The sequence below is a fragment of the Canis lupus genome, chromosome 16 (genome assembly GCF_011100685.1).
Source record: "Canis lupus familiaris isolate Mischka breed German Shepherd chromosome 16, alternate assembly UU_Cfam_GSD_1.0, whole genome shotgun sequence".
Classification (NCBI taxonomy): domain Eukaryota; kingdom Metazoa; phylum Chordata; class Mammalia; order Carnivora; family Canidae; genus Canis; species Canis lupus.
The window spans coordinates 11,673,767-11,693,470 of NC_049237.1; the positions used below are offsets into that span (position 1 = coordinate 11,673,767).

General features: G+C 38.0%; 1 long non-coding RNA gene across 1 annotated transcript in view; it reads right to left on the reverse strand.

Annotated features, from left to right (window-relative positions):
* Positions 1–19,704, reverse strand: part of LOC111090156 — a 45,947-nt gene that overhangs the window by 14,799 nt on the left and 11,444 nt on the right. The window contains exon 2 of the long non-coding RNA XR_005371051.1: positions 3,147–3,316. This is a non-coding gene — a long non-coding RNA (uncharacterized LOC111090156). The remainder of the gene's footprint in view (positions 1–3,146; positions 3,317–19,704) is intronic.

Below are 19,704 nucleotides of genomic sequence, written 5' to 3' on the forward strand. Positions count from 1 at the left end.
TAACAATTGTTCCATATGTACTGCCATAGTTTAGTAACCAAACGTAGAAGTTCTTTACTGTCAAAAACGTTTCAACTTTTTAGCCTTTGGGTGGTGGCATGGCATGGAATGCTCCATTGCACTGACTGCATTTGGAATTCCCAGTCATATTTAAACATGTCTACCTAAAAGTGACAGGGACAATAATATTTTCTAATGAAATCAGACTTCCTACACTGATTTCTTTGTTTTCTTTTCCCGGCAATGAAACATCATCACTGTGTGGTTACACGAGTGGAACTGTACTTTGAGAATTTCTAGGCAAATTAGAAGAGGTACTAGCTCGTGTGCACACATGGGCAGAAACACACCACACAGACTTATAATGAGGTAAGCATGTCATAGGAGCAGATAAGAGGGAGTTAAATGACTGTAGAGAGGAAATATTGATTACAGTTGACTAAGTCAATACAAAGTGTGGGCACTCACCTTAGAACCAAGTTAAACTTCGTTGTAAACAATCATGCCTTCCTGGAGTGCCTTCACTGATATTCCTATTTTCTTTCTCACTTATACCTTATTACATGTACCTACACGTACACATTTCCTTTCATCCATGATCTGCACATCTGTTTGCCCAGTGGTAATTGATTTGACTACTACTAAACTAGGATAGTCATACATCTAATTTTCAGGTGTTTATTGCAACCACACTATTAGATAGCTATTTTCCTAGTTTAGTGATGACGATAAAGACACAGGACTCCTGTGAATTGGGTGTGGCTCTACCTCTACCTAAGCCACAGCTCCTAGCAACCAGCCCCTCTTGTTTGGCTACAGCTCTCATCATGTTCTAGTGACCATTCCTTCTAGTTGCCCCTGCAAACCTAAAGGAGGTATGGGAGCTTCTGAGCTTTGGTAGTCCTAGAAACTTCCTCATTGCTTATCGAATCTCTTAACCCTGCCTGTTCCTCTTTGTTAATAAATAGCCCCTTCATTAAACTCTCTCATTAACCAAGTTAAAGAACCAAAGACTTATTCAACAGCATGAAGGTAAACACTAAGAAAGATGATACAATCAACTAAAAGCTGGGTAGAGAAGATAAGAGAGGAAGGAGGGGAAAAGAGCAAATACCCTAATTTTATCATCGATTCCTGTAAAGGGTTAATGGAGATCATCTAAAACCAAGCATTAAAGCTTTTTTATAAAGTTAGAGTTGCAATTAATGATAATTTCTCAAGCAAAACCAAAAACACACATATACAACACAGTCTGAACAAACAGGCCAGGCAGTGAAACAAGTTTTTAAAACAGAAAGAATAATTTCATAAGACAAAAATGAGACCAAATGTATTTGTCATATGACAATGTACTGAACTTGCCGGCATGAAAAATGTTTACACTGAAGCTCTCTGTTGGCCCCCCAAAATCACCAGCCTGGGTTCAGGGATGAGGAAGGGGACTTTAACCATTAATGAGAAGTGCAAAGTCCCATTGCAAATCAGGTAGAGACAGGGGAAGAGTTAGGACTGCTGCTCCATCAATCCACCACATAACTCATTCACCAAATCACTTTCCAAAAGAAGTAACAATCTACCCTTCCCTCAACAACGGGTCAGAATTGATTTCACTGCAGATGGTGTTTCGTTTTCTTTGGGTTTTGTTTGTTGTCTTTTGCAGGTTTGTTTTTGCAATCTTGTTCATTTTTGTTTTGCACTTTTATTGTAAGGCATATTTCAAAGAATTTTCTGTTTTCATTGATTTCTGAATAGTAATCTATGCCTATCTATACTATTAAGTTCTCTTATTGAGTAGTTTTTCAAAATTGATTTTCTGAGCATATGGTCTATTATCAAAGAATAATTTTACACCTCCTTTCTAATTTTTTAAAATCTCAAGTCCAGTGGTTTATGCTCTAGTCCAATTGTGTAAGTTAATATTCCCCAGAACATCATTATTAATAGTGATGTTAATGGAGATACTTGCTTTATTGCTGACTTTAATGAGAATGTTTCTAATGCATCTTAATTAAGAACTTGCTGGTTTGGGGACAAGAAGGATATATTTTATTATCTTAAGAGCTTTAACAACTTTTCGTACCTTGTAATCCAATTGTTCCTAAGGTATAGGGCTATAACATGTTTTAGAATCATTCATGGATAACTCTTAGGAAAAATAATCTGAAAATAATTCGCTTCTTGAAATCAACCCTCAGAAATTAATCTCAACTGTACAAAAAAATCATATACAAAGATTTTTAGCACTATGTAAGTTGTAGTATGACAACCTAGTGCCATAAGCTGAAAGTATGATTCAGGAAACCAGTGGTTAATGAAGCCACCAACTAGAGGTAATACGGCAGTCATTAAGACATATATTTAAGAAAAATGTAATAGCATTAATAAATTAAAAATATAAGCTACCTGTTAAGCCTAAGTATGCAAAAGTGCATACTTTAAAAAATATTCACAGAAAAATACAACACGAGCAATTTTGTAGTTTTAAACAATAGAACTGTGTTTAATCTTTTTTCTACTTTTCTGTATTTTGAAACTTCAGTGAGAATGTACTGTTTTTATAATAGAAAATAAATAGCAAAATTTATTGAACGGCAGGGAACTTGATATCAACAAGGAGGCCAAGGATGACCTCCACCCCAACATTCTGAAATCACATTGATTTTAAATTAAGCAAAAGAAGTGCAGCCAATTGTTTGACAAATGGTATATTCAGTCAATGCAGTCAGTTAATTAGTTGGACTGATTTTTTTTTTCAAAATTAGTCGGTACGAAGAGCTGCCATAGAATTAAGCCTACTGACTAGATATTTTGGCTTTTCACATGCTCAGCTGCAGGACAAGACTACAGAGGAGGTGATTCTTTTACATCAGAAACCAGAGCAACAGTTACAGCGAGTGCCTGGTCATGTCCATTTGGTCGTATGGGGAAGAGCGATGTCAGGTGTGTATGTTTACACTTTTCTTCCTCAAATGCATAAATATACTTCTATTTATTCAAATTCTTCTTCCTCTCCCACCCCTTACACTTTAAGTATCTAATGTAAGCTTTGTATTTTTGCCTTTTTACCTAGTTGTATTTATCCTTGATGGGCACTGTACTGTGGTAAGGGAAACTGAGACATCAAGAAGACTTATCTTGAAACTTACCTAAAGAGGATGCTCCAAGTCTCATCCATGGTTACTGTTGCTCTAACTTCAGAGTTCCAGGTAGAGGCAGTGGCAGGATTTTTGTCTGTATCCATCTCTTACATTGCATTTGAGTCCATTCCTTTTTCTTAAATTCTCTCTGGTTTTTATTCCCTTTATAACAGTTGCACCTATACAATGAAGATCATTCCATTTAAAAATGTTTAAAAATAGTTATTCAATCAAGATGGCTTGCTCAATGGTCTGTCACTTATCAGTTTTGTGTCTGTCATTCTTGTTCTTTATACCAAAATCTTCAAAGAATTCTCCTGATACAACTTCTAGGTCTCATGCTCCAATTTTCATTTTAACATTGGCAGCTTGTCTTCCCATTATCTTTCAACTGAATACTTTTATAAATTAGTCAGTGCTTTTTATATTAATAACCTGACAACTCTTTCTGTTTGTAATATCTTGCTGACAGGGATATAACTTTCATTTGATGTTGATGGACAAATCTGTACCATTGGTGGACTTTCAAAGGTACTTCTTTACAGAAACATCACTCAATGATAGCCGTGAAGCTATGGGTGTGATTGATTTTGTGTCAGTAAATCTCAACCATAGACCCAGGCATGACTTTAGGATACTCAATAATTATCAACTATTTAATGAGAATATATAACATTTGCATGCCATTTACAGCAAACTTTCACATTCATATCTTATTCTATCTTTCAAATGACCCTGAGAGTGAAGTATTATTGTTGCTAGTAGCAAAAGAACCCAATGTTGAAAGATGTTGAGTAGATGCTTTCCAAAGTCCATTAACAAATGGCAGAAAAGACATTACTGTTTAATCAAATTCTTATCATCATAGGTGGGCAGTAACACCTGCCCCCATAAAGTGAATCTATTAAATTTTAATAACAGCATGATCTTACTACTGTAAGCTTACACTGAAGCAAGGCTGCTGACTGGTCTACCATTAATATTTTTTATTCATTCTTTTAATCTCTCTTGCATATGTGTTGTGTTTGCATAGTTGAGATCAAACTATATGCATATATTATCTATTTCTTTTTCTTTAAAACTCTAATGTGCTCTTTACAAACAGCATTTTAAATGTCTCCATACTTGTTCATCTCATTTCATTTAACCATCTCCTTACCGTTAATCATTTAAGCCCCTTTCATATGCATGCATGGGTGTGTTTCCAGGATCATTTTTATGCATGAGGCATTTCATCTTATTTCCTTAGATAAATTTCTATCAGTGAATGGGAAACTACTAATAATTTTTTAGGTTCTCAATACACTGTGGAATATTCTGCTTCTCTCTCTGCCCCTCACCCACTCAGGTTCTCTCTCTCTCTCTCTCTCTCTCTCTCATAAATAAAATATTTAAAAATAAAATAAATAAATTGTAGCTATCATTTAATTTATACTTTCTCAGTTTTGTCATTGACTAATGAATGCTATACTTATAGCAATATTATTCTTTAGCTTAACTTTCTTTTTTAAAGTAGTATTACAGTTTCATTTTACTTTACCTAATATTATACCATTTCCCAGGTGAGAAGAATATGGTAATAATTCTGCTAAGGTCACATAGCTATGAGTGACAAAACCAGGGAGTGAATCCAGTTTGCTTGACACCTGAGTTTAATCAATAATATCTATTCATGGCCTAAGGCCAAATGTATTTAATTATTCTCACCTTATTACTCTTATTTTTTCTTTTAAAAAGATTTATTTATTTATTTTAGAGATGCAGACATCCCGCTGAGAGCAGAGCCCGACCCTGGGCACCATGTCGCAATCCCCAGATCAGGACCTGAGCAGAAACCAAGAGTCAGATATTCAACTGAGTGAGCCATCCATGGGTCCCACATTACTCTTCTTTTTAAAGAACTTTTCTGACTACTTTCTCAGGATTATTTTTTCAATGCACTTGGAAACAAACTGTCAAATTCCCTCCAACCCCCCACCACACTGCCTCTCTCCAAATTTTGCTATTCAGCATCATCACACTGGATGTATATGTTAATGTACAAGAACTTGAAATTTTTACAATACTCAGTTTTCCTATCTGAGAACATGCCTTTCCATTTATTTTTCTTTTTGGTCCCTCAGTAAAATTTTCTTTATATCACTCCTATAAATTTCTTCATAATTTCAACATGTATTTTTCCCTACTATCATGGAGATATTTGATTTCATTGTTTTCCAGTTGCTATTTATATACTAAAATGTATTCATCTTTAACATCAATTCTTTGTGATTTACCTTACTTCATCCTCTCACTGTTCAAAGTAGTATATCATTACAATCTCTCCACTTTTTCACATAAATTATCATATCATCTGCCAATAATAAGAGTGTTCTCTGTTCTGTTGCAGTGTTTGTATTTCTCATTTCAATCTCCTTTCTTTGGAATGTCCAAAAAATATTAAATATTACATGTTCTAGTGAGCATCATTTTCCTTTTCCTGACTTTATCGAGAATTCTTCAAGTGTTTTATTAACTTAGATTTTTAAGAGCAAGTTTTTCATAGAATCCTGTAAAATTGGGTTTTATTTTTATACATAGATAAACAGAGACACTTCCAAATGTCTTTCCCCAAGAGAGATGTATTTATATATTTCCCCAAGAAAGATAGAGCTATATAATTTTTAAAATATGCATTTAAAACTCAATGCTCTCTCACTTCTAGCAAAAGACTGTATTTTTAGATTGAGATTGTTATAGTTCTGTCATTTTTAATCTAAATTTACTCTAAATTATCATTTTGAGAAATTGATTTTTGTCCCATAGAGTTACTTAGAACTTTAATACTTTTGTGACATCCCTGTATTAAAAAAATTTTTTTAAAGATTTTGTTTATTTATTCTTTAGACACACAGAGTGAGAGAGGCAGAGACATAGGCAGAGGGAGGAAAAGTAGGCTCTGTACAGGGAGCCCGATGTGGGACTTGATTCCAGGACTCTGGGATCACACCCTGAGTTGAACGCAGACAACCACTGAACCACCCAGCATCCCCCCATATTAAAAACTAATGAAAGGTAGTTCTGAACAATTGAACTGTGTACTCACTTTGATCTTTTAGCTTATCACCTCTTTGAAAAAGTTTCAATGAAATATTTTTAGAGTAAATAATTAATTTCACACATCATGGACAAGAGTTCTCAAGTTATCCTGGATCTTTCTGTTTTTAAAAAGGGTGAAGTGTAAGAAGCCAGAAGTTATGAATACAGTCTTTGAAAGACACACACATCTGCGGGCAGTTTTTCTTAGTGTTAAAAAAACTTGGTCCTGGCCTTTCAATCACTGTAAGGAGACTGACGAACAAATGAAAGGTTCTTTCCTTCAAAGTTAAATGTTATTCCAGCCTCAGCATGTTATTATGATAGCTTGCATCCAGATACCCAGTGGGCAGGGAGGACACGCAGGCAGTAATAGAAAGGGTGGCTGCCTTCAGCAAAACACAGCAAACTAGTGACTTGTCTTTCTATGAAGTGTTTTCATTAACTTCAGTTTCCAGGGAGAGAAAGGGAAGAACACGGCTGGTTTGAGTTCAATAAGATGATTTCAAAAAGTTGTCTTAGGTGGTTTCAGTGTTTACTGCCTTAACTGGAGCTACCCAACAAAAAGCTGCAGACCACTTGGCATAAACAACGAAAGTTTATTTTCTCTTAGTTCTGAGAGCTAAAAGTCCAATATCAAAGTGCCAACATGATCAGTTTCCAGTAAGGGTTCTCTTCCTGGCTTGTAGACAGCCTGTTCTCTTTCTGGCCTCACATGAGGACAGAGGAAAGAGTGAGACAGTAAGCTCCATGAGGTCTCTTCTAATCAAGGCACTGGTTCTGTCACAAAGACCTTGCCTCACAACATCATCCAAACCTAATTATCTCCCGAAGTCTCCATCTCCAAAAACCATCATACAGATGGGTGGAGGGCACAATTCAGCATTAACATCCCACCCCTGGACGGTGAAAATTCATGTCTTTCTCATGTGTAAAATCTTCATTTCTTCTCAACAAGCCAAAAATCTTAACTTGTTTCTACATCAATTCTAATGTCCAAAATCTCCCCCCAAATCATCTAAATCAAATATGGGTGATGACGAAAGGTACAATTGATCATGAGGCAAAATTCCTGTCTAGCTCCGAACTTCTGAAAGCAGACAAATTAAGTGCTCCCAAAATACAGTCGTTAGACAAGTGTAGGATAGACATTCCCATTCCCCGAGGGAGAAATCAGAAGGAAGAAAGAGGTGACATATCTCAAGCAAGTTCAAAAGCTACCAAAACAAATTCTATTAGATGTTAAGTTTGGAGAATTATCCTCTTTGGCTCCATGTCCTGCCTTCCAGACCCAATAGGGTCTGGCTTCCATGGCTCCTTGCACCAAAATCCATATTAGTTGAGGTTCCCCAGAAAAACATATTATTTATATATATGTAATATATATACATATAAAATACATGTATACATAATATGTCTGTATATTATACATATACATAATATATATGTATTTATATAGTATATATATATAAACATATTTATGGTCTGGAAGCCAGACCTTAGAATGTATACATTTATGTATAATATATAAATATGTTTTATATAAAACACATATATATGTATTATTTATATGTATTTTATTTATATATATAAATATTTATATATTATAAATATTATTTAACTTATATATAAATTATATATTTTAATATTATTTATTTATATATTAGATTATATATTAGATTATATATATTAGATTATATATATTTTATATATATATATATATTAGATTTAGAGAGCTGAAGACCCAGGAGAGCTGATGGGGTCGGAGTCTAAGTCCAAAGAATTTACAACCTGGTGAACCAATGGTGTCCTGTCCAAAAATTACCAGGCTTGACACCCAAGAAGAGCCAATTTTTCAGTTCAATTCTGACGGCAGGACAAGACCATGGCCAGGATCCAAGAGTCACCAGCCTTTAGTCTTTTAGTTCTAATCAGGTCATCAACTGATGGCACAAGGCCCATCCATGTTGGGGAGAGCAATTTGCTTTACCCAGTCTACCCGTGCAGATGTTAATCTCATTCAGAAATACCCTACGACAAACCCAAAATAACGTGTGGCCAACTGTCTGGACCCCCCACGGCCCAGTCAAGTTAACACATAAAATCAACCATCTTCTTCCTGTGAGATTTTCCTTTGACCACGAAGAGGGAATGAAGACAAATATTCCCCACAGCCTTCTGTGTCTATCTACTCGTCTTAGAAATGTCTGTCTCTATCTCAGATTTTCTGTCTTCAAGAACAGCATAATATGCCTGCCAGGGCTAAGATGCTCAACATATGGATGTTTGAAAATCTCTAGATGAAAAGCAAAATGTTTCAATTTTATGTCATGGAGAAACAGCTGTAGTGTGTTAGTTTAGAGCAGTGTTATGGAAAAATGTTACATAAATTGCTATTTCAGGTAAACATTCCAATCTTTTTATTGACCTTTTAAGGGAAAATTTCTCCTCCACCCTTTTGGGGTCTCTGGCTGGGCCTAGGAATTAAACTGACATTGAGCAGAAGAAAACCATACACATTTTATTTAGTAATTTTGATATGTCCATGGGAGCCTTCACAAGAAAAGTGAACACCCTAAAGAAGTAATTAGAGCCAAAGGCTTACATACTGGACCAGGCAAAGAGTAGTAAATTGTAAAAATGTGACAAGACAAAGGGGTTTGGTCAGGGTAGTTAATTATGGGAAAGTAACTAGAAAGATAAGAGTTAAAGCCTGTGCCCACAGATTTCTTGGCCTTGACTCCCTGTCTTGGTGATAAGAATGTTTTCCTTCCCCCTGGTACAGGTTGGGCACCTTTCAGATGGGAGTTTTATCTCCTGCTTTCAGGAAGAAAAAGGAAGGTCAATGTGCCCTTCATGCATCTACTGTTTTTCAAGTGCCTTTAATTCAAAATAATCAATATGCCAGGATGGCATATTTTGGGGTGGCTTGCTCTGAACCCCTACAATCTCTACCAACACCTTCCCACAAAGGAAAATTCTACTATAAAACATCATTAAAATAAAATAATTGCCATTTTAACATTAAGTCAGCTTTTAAACTGAGAATATTATATTGTCTCATATTAGAAATGATAGCAATTTTATATTCTGGAAAGAGATCTGGCCTAGGAACAGATATTCTGGGTTTAAATTTTGTTATTGAAAAAGTCCCTTACCTTACATGACTCACCTTCCTGGTCTTGGAAATGGAAATAGGGCTGTTCTGAGTAGTAAGGGAGACAAGGTATGGAAAAGACTTTGGTGTATTCCGTTTTTAAGAATGCATTATTGGGTGCCTGGGTGGCTCAGTGGTTGCACATCTGCCTCTGGATCAGGTTGTGACCCCAGGGTCCTGAGATAGAGTCCTGCACCAGGCTCCTTGCAGCAAGCCTGCTTTTCCCTCTATGTCTCTGCCTCTCTCTTTGTGTCTCTCATGAGTAAATAAATAAAATCTTAAAAAAAAAAGAATGCATTATTATGTGGCTTTAAGGGTATTTTATTTTAGAGAAGTTTTGAAATTATCTTGCAAAGTTATAATCTGTGTTACAAATGTCCATATTTACTGTTGTTCTCCTCACAGGTACAGATTAGATAATTTCCCAATGCAATTGCAAATTTGTGTAATGAGTTTTCATCCATATTAAACACACACTCACACATGCACAGTAAGGGCTATTAGCAAGTATTCTGAATAAAAATAGCTGGAATGTTACTCATCCATTAGAAATGACAAAACCCACTATTTGCTTCGAAGTGGAGGGACCCGGAGGGTATTGTGCTGAGTGAAATAAGTCAATCGGAGGACAAACATTATATGGTCTCATTCATTTGGGGAATATAAAAATTAGTGAAAGGGAATAAAGGGAAAGGAGAGAAAATGAGTGAAAATATCAGTGAGGGTGACAAAACATGAGACACCTAACTCTGGGAAATGAACAAGGGGTAGTGGAAGGGGAAGAGGAGGGGGGGTTGGGGTGACTGGGTGATGGGCACTGAGGGGGGCACTTGGTGGGATGAACACTGGGTGTTATGCTATATGTTGGCAAATTGAACTCCAATAAAAATAAATAATAAATAAATAAATAAATAAATAAATAAACAAGCAAATAAATAAATAATTAGCTAGCTATTATTCTCCCCTCTTCCAACCTATGCACACATGTTCTCTCTCAAACAAATAAATAGAATCTTAAAAAAAAAAAAAGCGAAAAATAAACAGCTAAGCCTTGCCCTTGAGCCACTTATAGTCTAGTGGAGAAGGAAGATGTCAACCCAATAATCAACTAAATGTAAAATTGCAATGCAGTGATGGCATAAGAAGAGGGTTTCATCAAGTCAGGAAGAATAGGAAGAGCTTCTTTGGAAAAGGACACTTAAGCTAAGATTTGTCTAGCAGCTGAGTAGGAATCAATGGAGGAAAACCTGGAGACAAGAATTGTTTAGTCTCGGGTATAAGCCCAAAGAAGGAGCATGGCCAGTTCACAGGACAGAATGAGGGCCAGGAGGTTTATAATGTTTCAGGAAAGCTTGAATGGGGGATGAAACCAGGTGAGGGAGTCCTAAGGGGCCTGTTTTAAAACTCAAATTGAGAAGTGACAGGACGGGGAAGCGAGAATTCAGATAGTGAATTCACTTGATCATGCAAGCTTTGAAAAGTACTGAACTTATGGGGAAATTCAGGCTTATTTCCAAGAGAACACTGTGCAAAGATACACATTAGGGCTTCTGGGCATGGAAAAATGAGTAGGAGACAGTCCTGGGGGTCAAGAAGCCCTCAGAAATGCCGGTAAAGTAGTTATCCTAAGGGGCTCACCTGTGTGTTGTCTGGCCTGTTTGCATTGTCAGTGAATACGGGGCTCCCTCTGCCAAAGAGCATCTATTAGAGTCACAGGGAGGTCAGAGAACCACAGAGAAGCCCTGCTGCTGCCCCACTACTGTGCCTCACACCTTGAGCAAGCACATACTGCATCCTACATTTACAGAGCCCCAATCCCCAAGTTTGGGAAACGTCTCATAGGATTCTTAGGCATCTCACCTCCTCCTGAATTATGTTTCTTTCAAGCATCACACGTTTCCTGCTTAGACATTCAGACCACACATTAATTCATTTCTTCAACCTTTACTAGAACACTGTCTCTTAGTGAAGGACTGTTTTTTTTTTTTCAAAAAGAAACTAGGATTATATAACTTCTAAAAATGATTGCTTTTCCAAATAGCAAAAGCAAAAATCAACAAACAGAACTACATCAAACTCAAAAGCTTCTGCACAGCAAAAGAAACAACAAAATGAAAACGCAGCCTACAGAGCAGGAGAAAATATTTGCTAACCATATATCAGCTAAGGGGTTAATATAAAAAAAATACATAAAGGATGAATACAACCGACACCCAAAAAATCTGATTTAAAAATGGGTGGAAGAGCTACAGTTTTTTTCAAAAGAGGACATCAAATTGGCCAACAGGCACAGAAGATGCTCAACATCTCTCATCACCAGGGAAGAGCAAATCAAAACCAGCATGAGCTATCACCTTGCACCTGTGAGAATGGCCATTATCAAGGAAACAAGAGGCAGCAGGTGATGATGAGGATGTGGAGAAAAGGGAACCATTGTCACTGTTGATAGGAATGTAAATTAGTCCAACCACTATGGAAAACAATATGGAGGTTCCTCAGAAACATAAAAATAGACCTACCATATGACCCAGCAATTCAACATCTGGGAATAAACCAAAAAAAATTGAAAGCAGGAGTTCAACAAGATATCTGCACCCCCACATGGATTGCAGCACCATTCACAAGAGCCAGGATATGGAAACAACTCGAATCCCCACCAACAGATGAATGGATTAAAACTTTGTGCTACATATACACGATGGCCATGAGAAGGAAGGATCTCCTGCCACATACAAAAACATGGGTGGACCTTAGTACATTATGTTAAGCAAGATAAGCCAGACAGAGAAAGACAGGTACTGTGCAATATCACATATATGTGGAATCTAAAAAAAAAAAAAAAAAAAAAAAAAAAAAATTCAAACATACTTTTTTAAAAAAGCAAACAGAGTAAAACAGTGGTTATCAGGGGATAAGAGCCAAGGGGGATAAGACTGATGGTATTTAAGGGTACAAATTTGTAAAAATAAATAAATAAAAAAACAAACAAACAGATAAATGGGTACAAACTTGTAACAAGTACTAAGAGAGCCATAGATACTCAATGTGCACTTAATTGAACATAGACAATAATATTGTACAATAAGTAATGTGATAAATATTGTTACAACAACCACATTACAATATATAATCAGAGTAACACCATATAGACCTGACATTTATACAATGTTACATGTCAAATTATCCAACAAAAAAAAAATCACAAAAATAAATGAAATTGGTTGTTTTGGCAGGAAGAGAACAACAGAGCAGCCCTGAGAGGTAGTTGCTGAGCAATCAGCCATGCTCTCACTAGCTGAGTAGACAGTCTTGGAGCATGAACAAGCCAGACTCGTGTGTCAATCAAATGACTGGTGACTCCCTGATATGCATCTTTAGGGTGCTGAGCAAGGCCAAGGGTGCAGCTTTTGCCCCTTTATGAGAACATGCCAAGGCCAGGGATGCCTGCAAGACTGAGATGTTAATGTCCCTCTATTCTTTCTAGAAACTATCAGAAAAAATTTTAAAGTATCTGAATGTCCAAAAAAAGGTCTTTTTCTACCCATCAAAGAGGTAGTTTTAAATTGTTTACTATTGGTTCTGATTGACCTAGTCTTTAACCTAGAAAATCCTACCTCAGCCAAATGAAATCCTGCAGAATCAAGAAACAGAGCAAAGTAAAGAAGGGAAGGAAGAAAAAATCACACTCATACATGAGAAAAAAAAGAAAGGTTTTTGGATCAGCCTTTGGATCAAAGGCTCAGAGAGTGAGATTTATTTGGGGGCATAAAACGGCTATTTAGAAGATACCACTTCAAGTGGACAAATTAAACTATCTAATATCCAAGTGATGTCACAAGCCAAAATTAACGTCTAAATTAAAATTGCACGAATCAAACCATGTGCTCATTATGACCAATATAGTCATTCTAATCCAGGTAGACAATCTGTGGTTTTTACTTTTAAATTAAAATACAGTATAGCTGGACAGAAAACTCATCAGAAAATATAACATGATAATTATACAGTAACACACTTTCATTTGAAAATAGGATATTGATCACTGGGATGATGCACATTTGTTATGCTCTAATGCATTTCAACATACCAAAGTGAGATGATAGATCTGGGGTAATTATATAGAAATTGACAGCCCATTTATCACTGTTTGTGGTTATTTCACAGCATTGGCATTTCCATGAATTATGGCATGTCATCCCATGTGTATACAAATGTTAAATCATTTATGGCAACAATTGATCATTAACTACAGCATATGCTGAAAGGTGGCACCTATAAGACATTCAATTAAAGGAGTGAATTCGGTGTGTAGGTTTTGCGATTAATTTGACAGGCACGCTGAAAATTTTAAAGGTGACTCATATTTCATTCATTTTGTTGTTTCTATCTATAAAATGTTACTGAAACAAGATGAAGGAGCATGCTGAGAGTACGAAGTATTTTTCAAACCAGAAATAGCCTGTATTGATATACCTCTGTTAGGGAATACGAACTACCTGGTATCTGGGAGGGATAGCTCTATCACCCCAACTTCCAGGAGATTTTGTTATCCAAATTTCTGAGCAGAGAGTAAGATTGGTTACTAATTGTTCTAGAACTGAAGTGAGGAAAAACAGAAAACAGAAAGATGGAAAAAAAAAAAAAAACAGCAACCCAAGAGACAGAAATTGGAATAGGCAAAGAACAAAGAGAATGAAGAAAGACCTAAGACAGGGTAGGGGAAAAGAGAAAGAACAGAGAATTAAATTTGTGAACAAAAGTTTCATTCAAATTCAATTTAATTCAACACATATTTAAAGAGCATATACTAAGGGCCAATCACCCTGACCTTATTTGCCAAAATTAAGGTCTTAACTAAAAGGTTCTTTGGCTCATTTCTTTCCTTTTATTTATACCATGAGCACTCAACTTCAAGTACTTAATTCCTTGTTCCTGGATTATTTTAAGAGGCTCATAACTATTTACTGGCTACACAAGTCTCTCAATTTTTGCATTTCCTATATATTAATGCCAGATTAATTTCCATATCCATCATACTCTCTTGGAAAATATTATTCCTCTTTTCAAAAGCTCTCAGTTGCCTACAGGAAAAAAATCAACTTGATTCAACTCTTTCTGCTTTGTAATATTAGTTGAGGACAGTAGCATAAATGGGGACAATGTTGTTGGCGCTCCCCCCCCAAAGCCCTAATTTTTACATTCACTGATTTCCTTAAGTGTGACAACTTCCACTATAGTTGATTTCAAACTACCATCTGACATCATTGAACCACTTGATATTCTGGGGCCAAGTAGGGTACAGGGCAGGGCTGCCCACAGGGATAAATTATTCATTTTATCCACCAAACTGGTGTGGTGTCAAATGCTTCCCAAAAAGTTGTTAGGTTCTAAACAATTGCACATAGTAAACGTGGGTCATAAATGAAATGCAAATCATACACCAGAATAAAATAATGTAAAATCCCTTATTCAGAAAAAAAGAGGGTTTATATCTTTTACTTGCCAAGTGCTAATCTAATACTTAAAGAAACAAAAAGTTAGGAAGAACCACCTAGATGCCCAGATGTCTCTGTGGCATCCTAGGTCGCATTCACAGGCCCAAAGTATTTTTGCATAGGCAACCCCTCAGATCTCTCCCAGGTGATTCTGAAAATTGGGAATAGTCTCTGGTTTTCTGTGTGCATCAGCCCTCTTGCCTGCCACACAGTCTAGGCCATTTTATTCCTCCCTTGGGCCCTGCCATCGATGGATCCCCTGTCTCTACCAAGACCCACAGCAGGAAGTCTACCCCCGGCACCCTCCGAAAGCACAGCCACCACACCTGCCCTAGCAGGGCACTGCGAGAGTGCCGGTGCCTGCCAACATCCCCACCAGGCTGCCAGGGCCCCATGTCAAGGGCTGACATTTGAGCAGAGGGCAACTGTGCCTGATGTCATGAGTCTTGTTATCTGTGCTGGATTTCCTGTCTCTTGTTCTAACAAAAGCTGCTGGCATTGTCTTCTGTTGCAATGCGATTGTTTTGGCATGAGTGCTGCTGATGCTTTGCATTCTCAGTGCTCTAAGCCTGTTAACATGTTCTTGGTCTTCCAATGCTGCCCTCTGCGGAGAGGCTTTTGACACAAGTCCATGAAGCTAGCAGGAAGATGCCCAAACAAAGGAAACCATGTTTCCCCAAGTTACCCATACAGCCAAGGAACCTGACCATGACTTTTCATTTGCCCTTGGGTGGAGGTCTGTCCAACCAATGCAAACAGGGGTCAAGATTTTGGTTTGGTCTGAGGATGGGGACTGGCAAGGCTTTCTTATCTGCTAGAGAGCTGGAGGCTGAGATGTACCTGGCATGGAGCCTTTTTGGAAGGGAGGTGCATGCAGATAGGGCACCAGTAGAGCCAAATCATGGCCAGCTCTACCTTATGATTGTTAGTGCAAATTTCTTGGATCAGAAACATAGACTGAGTACAGAAGATTTGGCTGCTCGATGAATTCTGGTATGCTCTTTCCTACGCTAAACAAGTCATAGGCAACTATGTAGCCCAGAAGAGACTACAGATAAAGGAAATACTGAATAGAAATATACTGTCTTGACTCCTGCTTCCAACAGTATCATTGGCAAAACGAATCAGGAACCTACAGCATGTTGGCATGTGGTCTCTGCCCACCAGTCAGACCCATGGTCACTGAGATGAGATGCTTTCCAGAGGGAAAGCACCGGCTTCCCAGGCAGAGGTAGAACTGGGATCCAAGGGGCTGAGTTGGTGACTAGCCAGTGGGATAACCAACTGCAGGCCCCAAGCAGCCCCTCAGAGCTGCTGGCTCCATTGTACATACAACCTCCGTATTGGAAACTATCCTTTAAAATGCATGGCAGAGAGGTGTGCTGCTCACTAAATGCATGTTCCTCCATTCCCTTAGCCGTTGCAGACAGGGGCCATTGAAGTAATGCTGGCCAATGGACAATGATGGAAAAGACATTAATCCCAACAGAGCCAAAGTATTTAAGATCCGAGGAGCCGCCCTCCGGCCCTCCTTTCCTCTGCCACAGCAACTGCAGCCTGCACACACTGACATGTTCTTGCTCTCCTTGTCTTGGTAAAATTCAGCCTCCCACCAACCACTTGGACTCTACAGAATAAAACATAAACCTTTGTAACGTTAAGTCACAAGATTTGAGGACTCATTGTTTGCAGCGTTCTATCCCGACTAGCACACCTACTTTGTCTCAGCAGAACTTGCCAGTCTCTGCCTAATGAATCCATGTCCTTATCTTGTCTGTTCTTTACTTAGGATCCCATTCCTAGTTTCTAGCTCATCTTTAGGTCTTCCCTTATTTCTTGATCCACTGGTATTCAGAGTATGAACTTGAATGCGGGTGGAGTGTTCTCTGTCCTCACAGGTAGATTTGTGTAGCTGCCACAGCAGTGTAGATAAATGACCGTCCCACCACCACAAGGACCTCCCTCTGGGCACCCTGTTAGAACCACCCCCACCCCTCGGCCCCCATTCCTAATCCCTGGCAACCACTAATCTAAGATTTTGTCATTTCAAGAATGTTGTTAAGTGGGATCATACAGTACGTAACCATTCGGGATTGGCTTTTTTCACTCAGTGTTACACTCTGGAGATACATCCAGGTTGCAGCATGTGTCAATAGCTCATTCCTTTTGATTGCTGCGTAGTATTCCTTGATATACTCACTGTCCTGTTGAAGGACATCTGAGTGGTTTCCAGTTTTTGGCTATTCCAAATAAAGCTGCTATGAACATTAAAAAAAAAAGGGGGGTGGGGTGGGTAAAAAAAGGTGGACCAGGAGACATTGGGTGCAGAGGCAGAGAACATTTTTAGGGAGTGTGGCTCCTCTTGCATACCTGAACATGCCCAAGTGAACTCTAATCTCAAATCGGGATCTTCATTATATACCTGTGTTAAAACTGCAATCACAATGACCGCTTTTCAGAGGTAAAACCTCCAAGAGAGCATCATGCATTTCTTATCACCGTGTGACCAGCACTAGAATCAACATTATTATAATGTATAGGATCTAGTTGACATTGTTAATGCTACAGTGTTTAGAAACAGAAAGTGGAAATGTTCCCACTTCTACTTAAATGTCATGGACAAATTATACCACACTGAAACCTATGATGAGAAGAAAATAATTATAGATTGAAAAAAATACCCTGTACTATTCTCTCACCATTTGAAAAGCACATAAAATGTATTTATGAGATACATTAAAGAGCTTACTTTGCTAGTGTCCAACTCTAAATGACCATTTCCAGTCTCCTCTAGGGTATATTTTTATAACAATATCAATTTATTATAAAGGTCAATATTTTCTCTCTTTCAAACTCTTTCAAGTGGGTTTCTAAAGTCCATTTTCTAAAGTATTTAAAATTCTAATAAACCGCTGCAAAATTACCAGGAAAGTCCCATGGGATTTTCTCTTTTTTAAACATACTATTTGATGGAACATCAACCTGGGTAACAGTAAAATATCATTAAGTAAAGGTCAGCTCTGAAAAACAAAGAACAAAGGCAAAAAATAACATCAGGCATCTTGGAGACACTGGAGTCAATGGAGTTGTTCGATGAGGTCTTTCAGGGTTTGGAGCGTGAAGTTCTTAAGGGTTGGTTTTCCAAGGAAATCAGGATACCCATCCTGCAGGAAGGCTCAGTTGGCTTTCTCTCTTTCTCCCATTGTTTGGATCAAGTCAATCCATTGATACCTTACTCAGACACTGTGCCCCTTGGAGGTGAAAGGAGCTTTACACACTCAAGACTTTCTCTTAGTAATCTTTGCAACCACAAATGCTATTTTAGCAGGTGGTGCTCAATGCAGAGATTTGCTGGATGAAGAAATTAGTATTTTCTGTGTCCTAAGACATGTCTACAAGTAAAAAATTCAATCGGTTAAGTTACTTGTCTGCAGGGCAACTCTCTTTGGTTTGATACTTTCCCCGCTGAGTTTTCTGGACCCACCAGCTACTGTGTCAATCAGCAGGCATGAGCAGAGTTTTCACCTCACACCCCATCCTCAGCATTCTACCAAGAATGGGTCGGGGTGAAGGGAAAGAAGGTTTTCTTGGTCGGCTGTGCCTGAGTGTAGAGCTCTCACTGCAATGACCCTGGCTGAAAGGTGTTCTTCCTTCTTGGCAAGATTTCTTTGATGCCACACTTGCTAGATGGTTCCTTTAGAGGGGCAGCCTGCCCAAACCAGCAGAAGTCTGGATTTTGAGGTCATTGCTTTCTTACTTATTCCTCACTGGCTTGCTTGCTTTCCCACCAAGGGATGAGATTCCTGGGTGTCCATAGGGAGAAGGGGCCGTGCTCACATGTTTGGAGAACGAGATCTATTTCAAGCCTGGATTAAAGTTGCCTCACCTGCAATACAGCCAAGATCACCACTCATAGTGCAGTTTGGGCCCAAAGCCCAGCTAATAACCCACTAGTCCTTGTCCTTCATGCATATCTTCTTTTCTTCCCTCAGAAGCTTCACAGAAGCAGTAGATATTGCACCTCTGGGGTTCTGTTATCTATATAGAAAAGTCTCTTACCACAACACTTCCCTTGATATAGCTCAGGACTGTTTCACTTCTGATAGTTTAGCAGCATTGCTTCATATTGACACAAACCAATAAAAATGGACTCATAAAGAAGCACAATTAAAAATCACCATTTTGACTGAGGCCATCACATCCTGTTCTATCTCCTTGTTAGAAAGAAAGGGGAAGGGGCTCCTGGTGAAGCGTCTGCCTTTAGCTCATGATCTCAGGGTCCTGGGATTTAACCCTGTGTTGGGCTCCTTGCTCAATGGGGAGCCTGCTTCTCCCTCTGCTCCTCCCCTACTTGTGCTTTCTGTCAAATAATTAAATAAAATCTGAAAGAAAGGAAGAAAGAAAGAAAGAAAGAAAGAAAGAAAGAAAGAAAGAAAGAAAGAAAAAATAGAAATTTTAAAAAAATGATGACTTTAGTATTCATTCATTGTTAAGTCTTACAAATGAATGGATAGTAAGACAACCTTGAAATTGTCATCTGGTTTAAAACTATAAGAAATTCTGTTCTTCGTACTTTTTAAAAATACGTATGCAGGTCAACTCTGTCCATGTTGAAAGGTCAGCTTGTGAGAGGTGCCTGTCACCCTTATCTCTGAAAGAGGACATGGAGGGATTTTTTTTTCCCTCTGCTTAAGGTACCTTCTAAACAGGCATGGTAGGAATTCAATATACTGTTTCTGAATTGATACCACCTGGACATCTACCAATTAGGAGTACATAGAGGGCAATTACTAAGTCACCATGGCCATATAAACCTATGCAGAAAGGTCCTTTTGGGCTT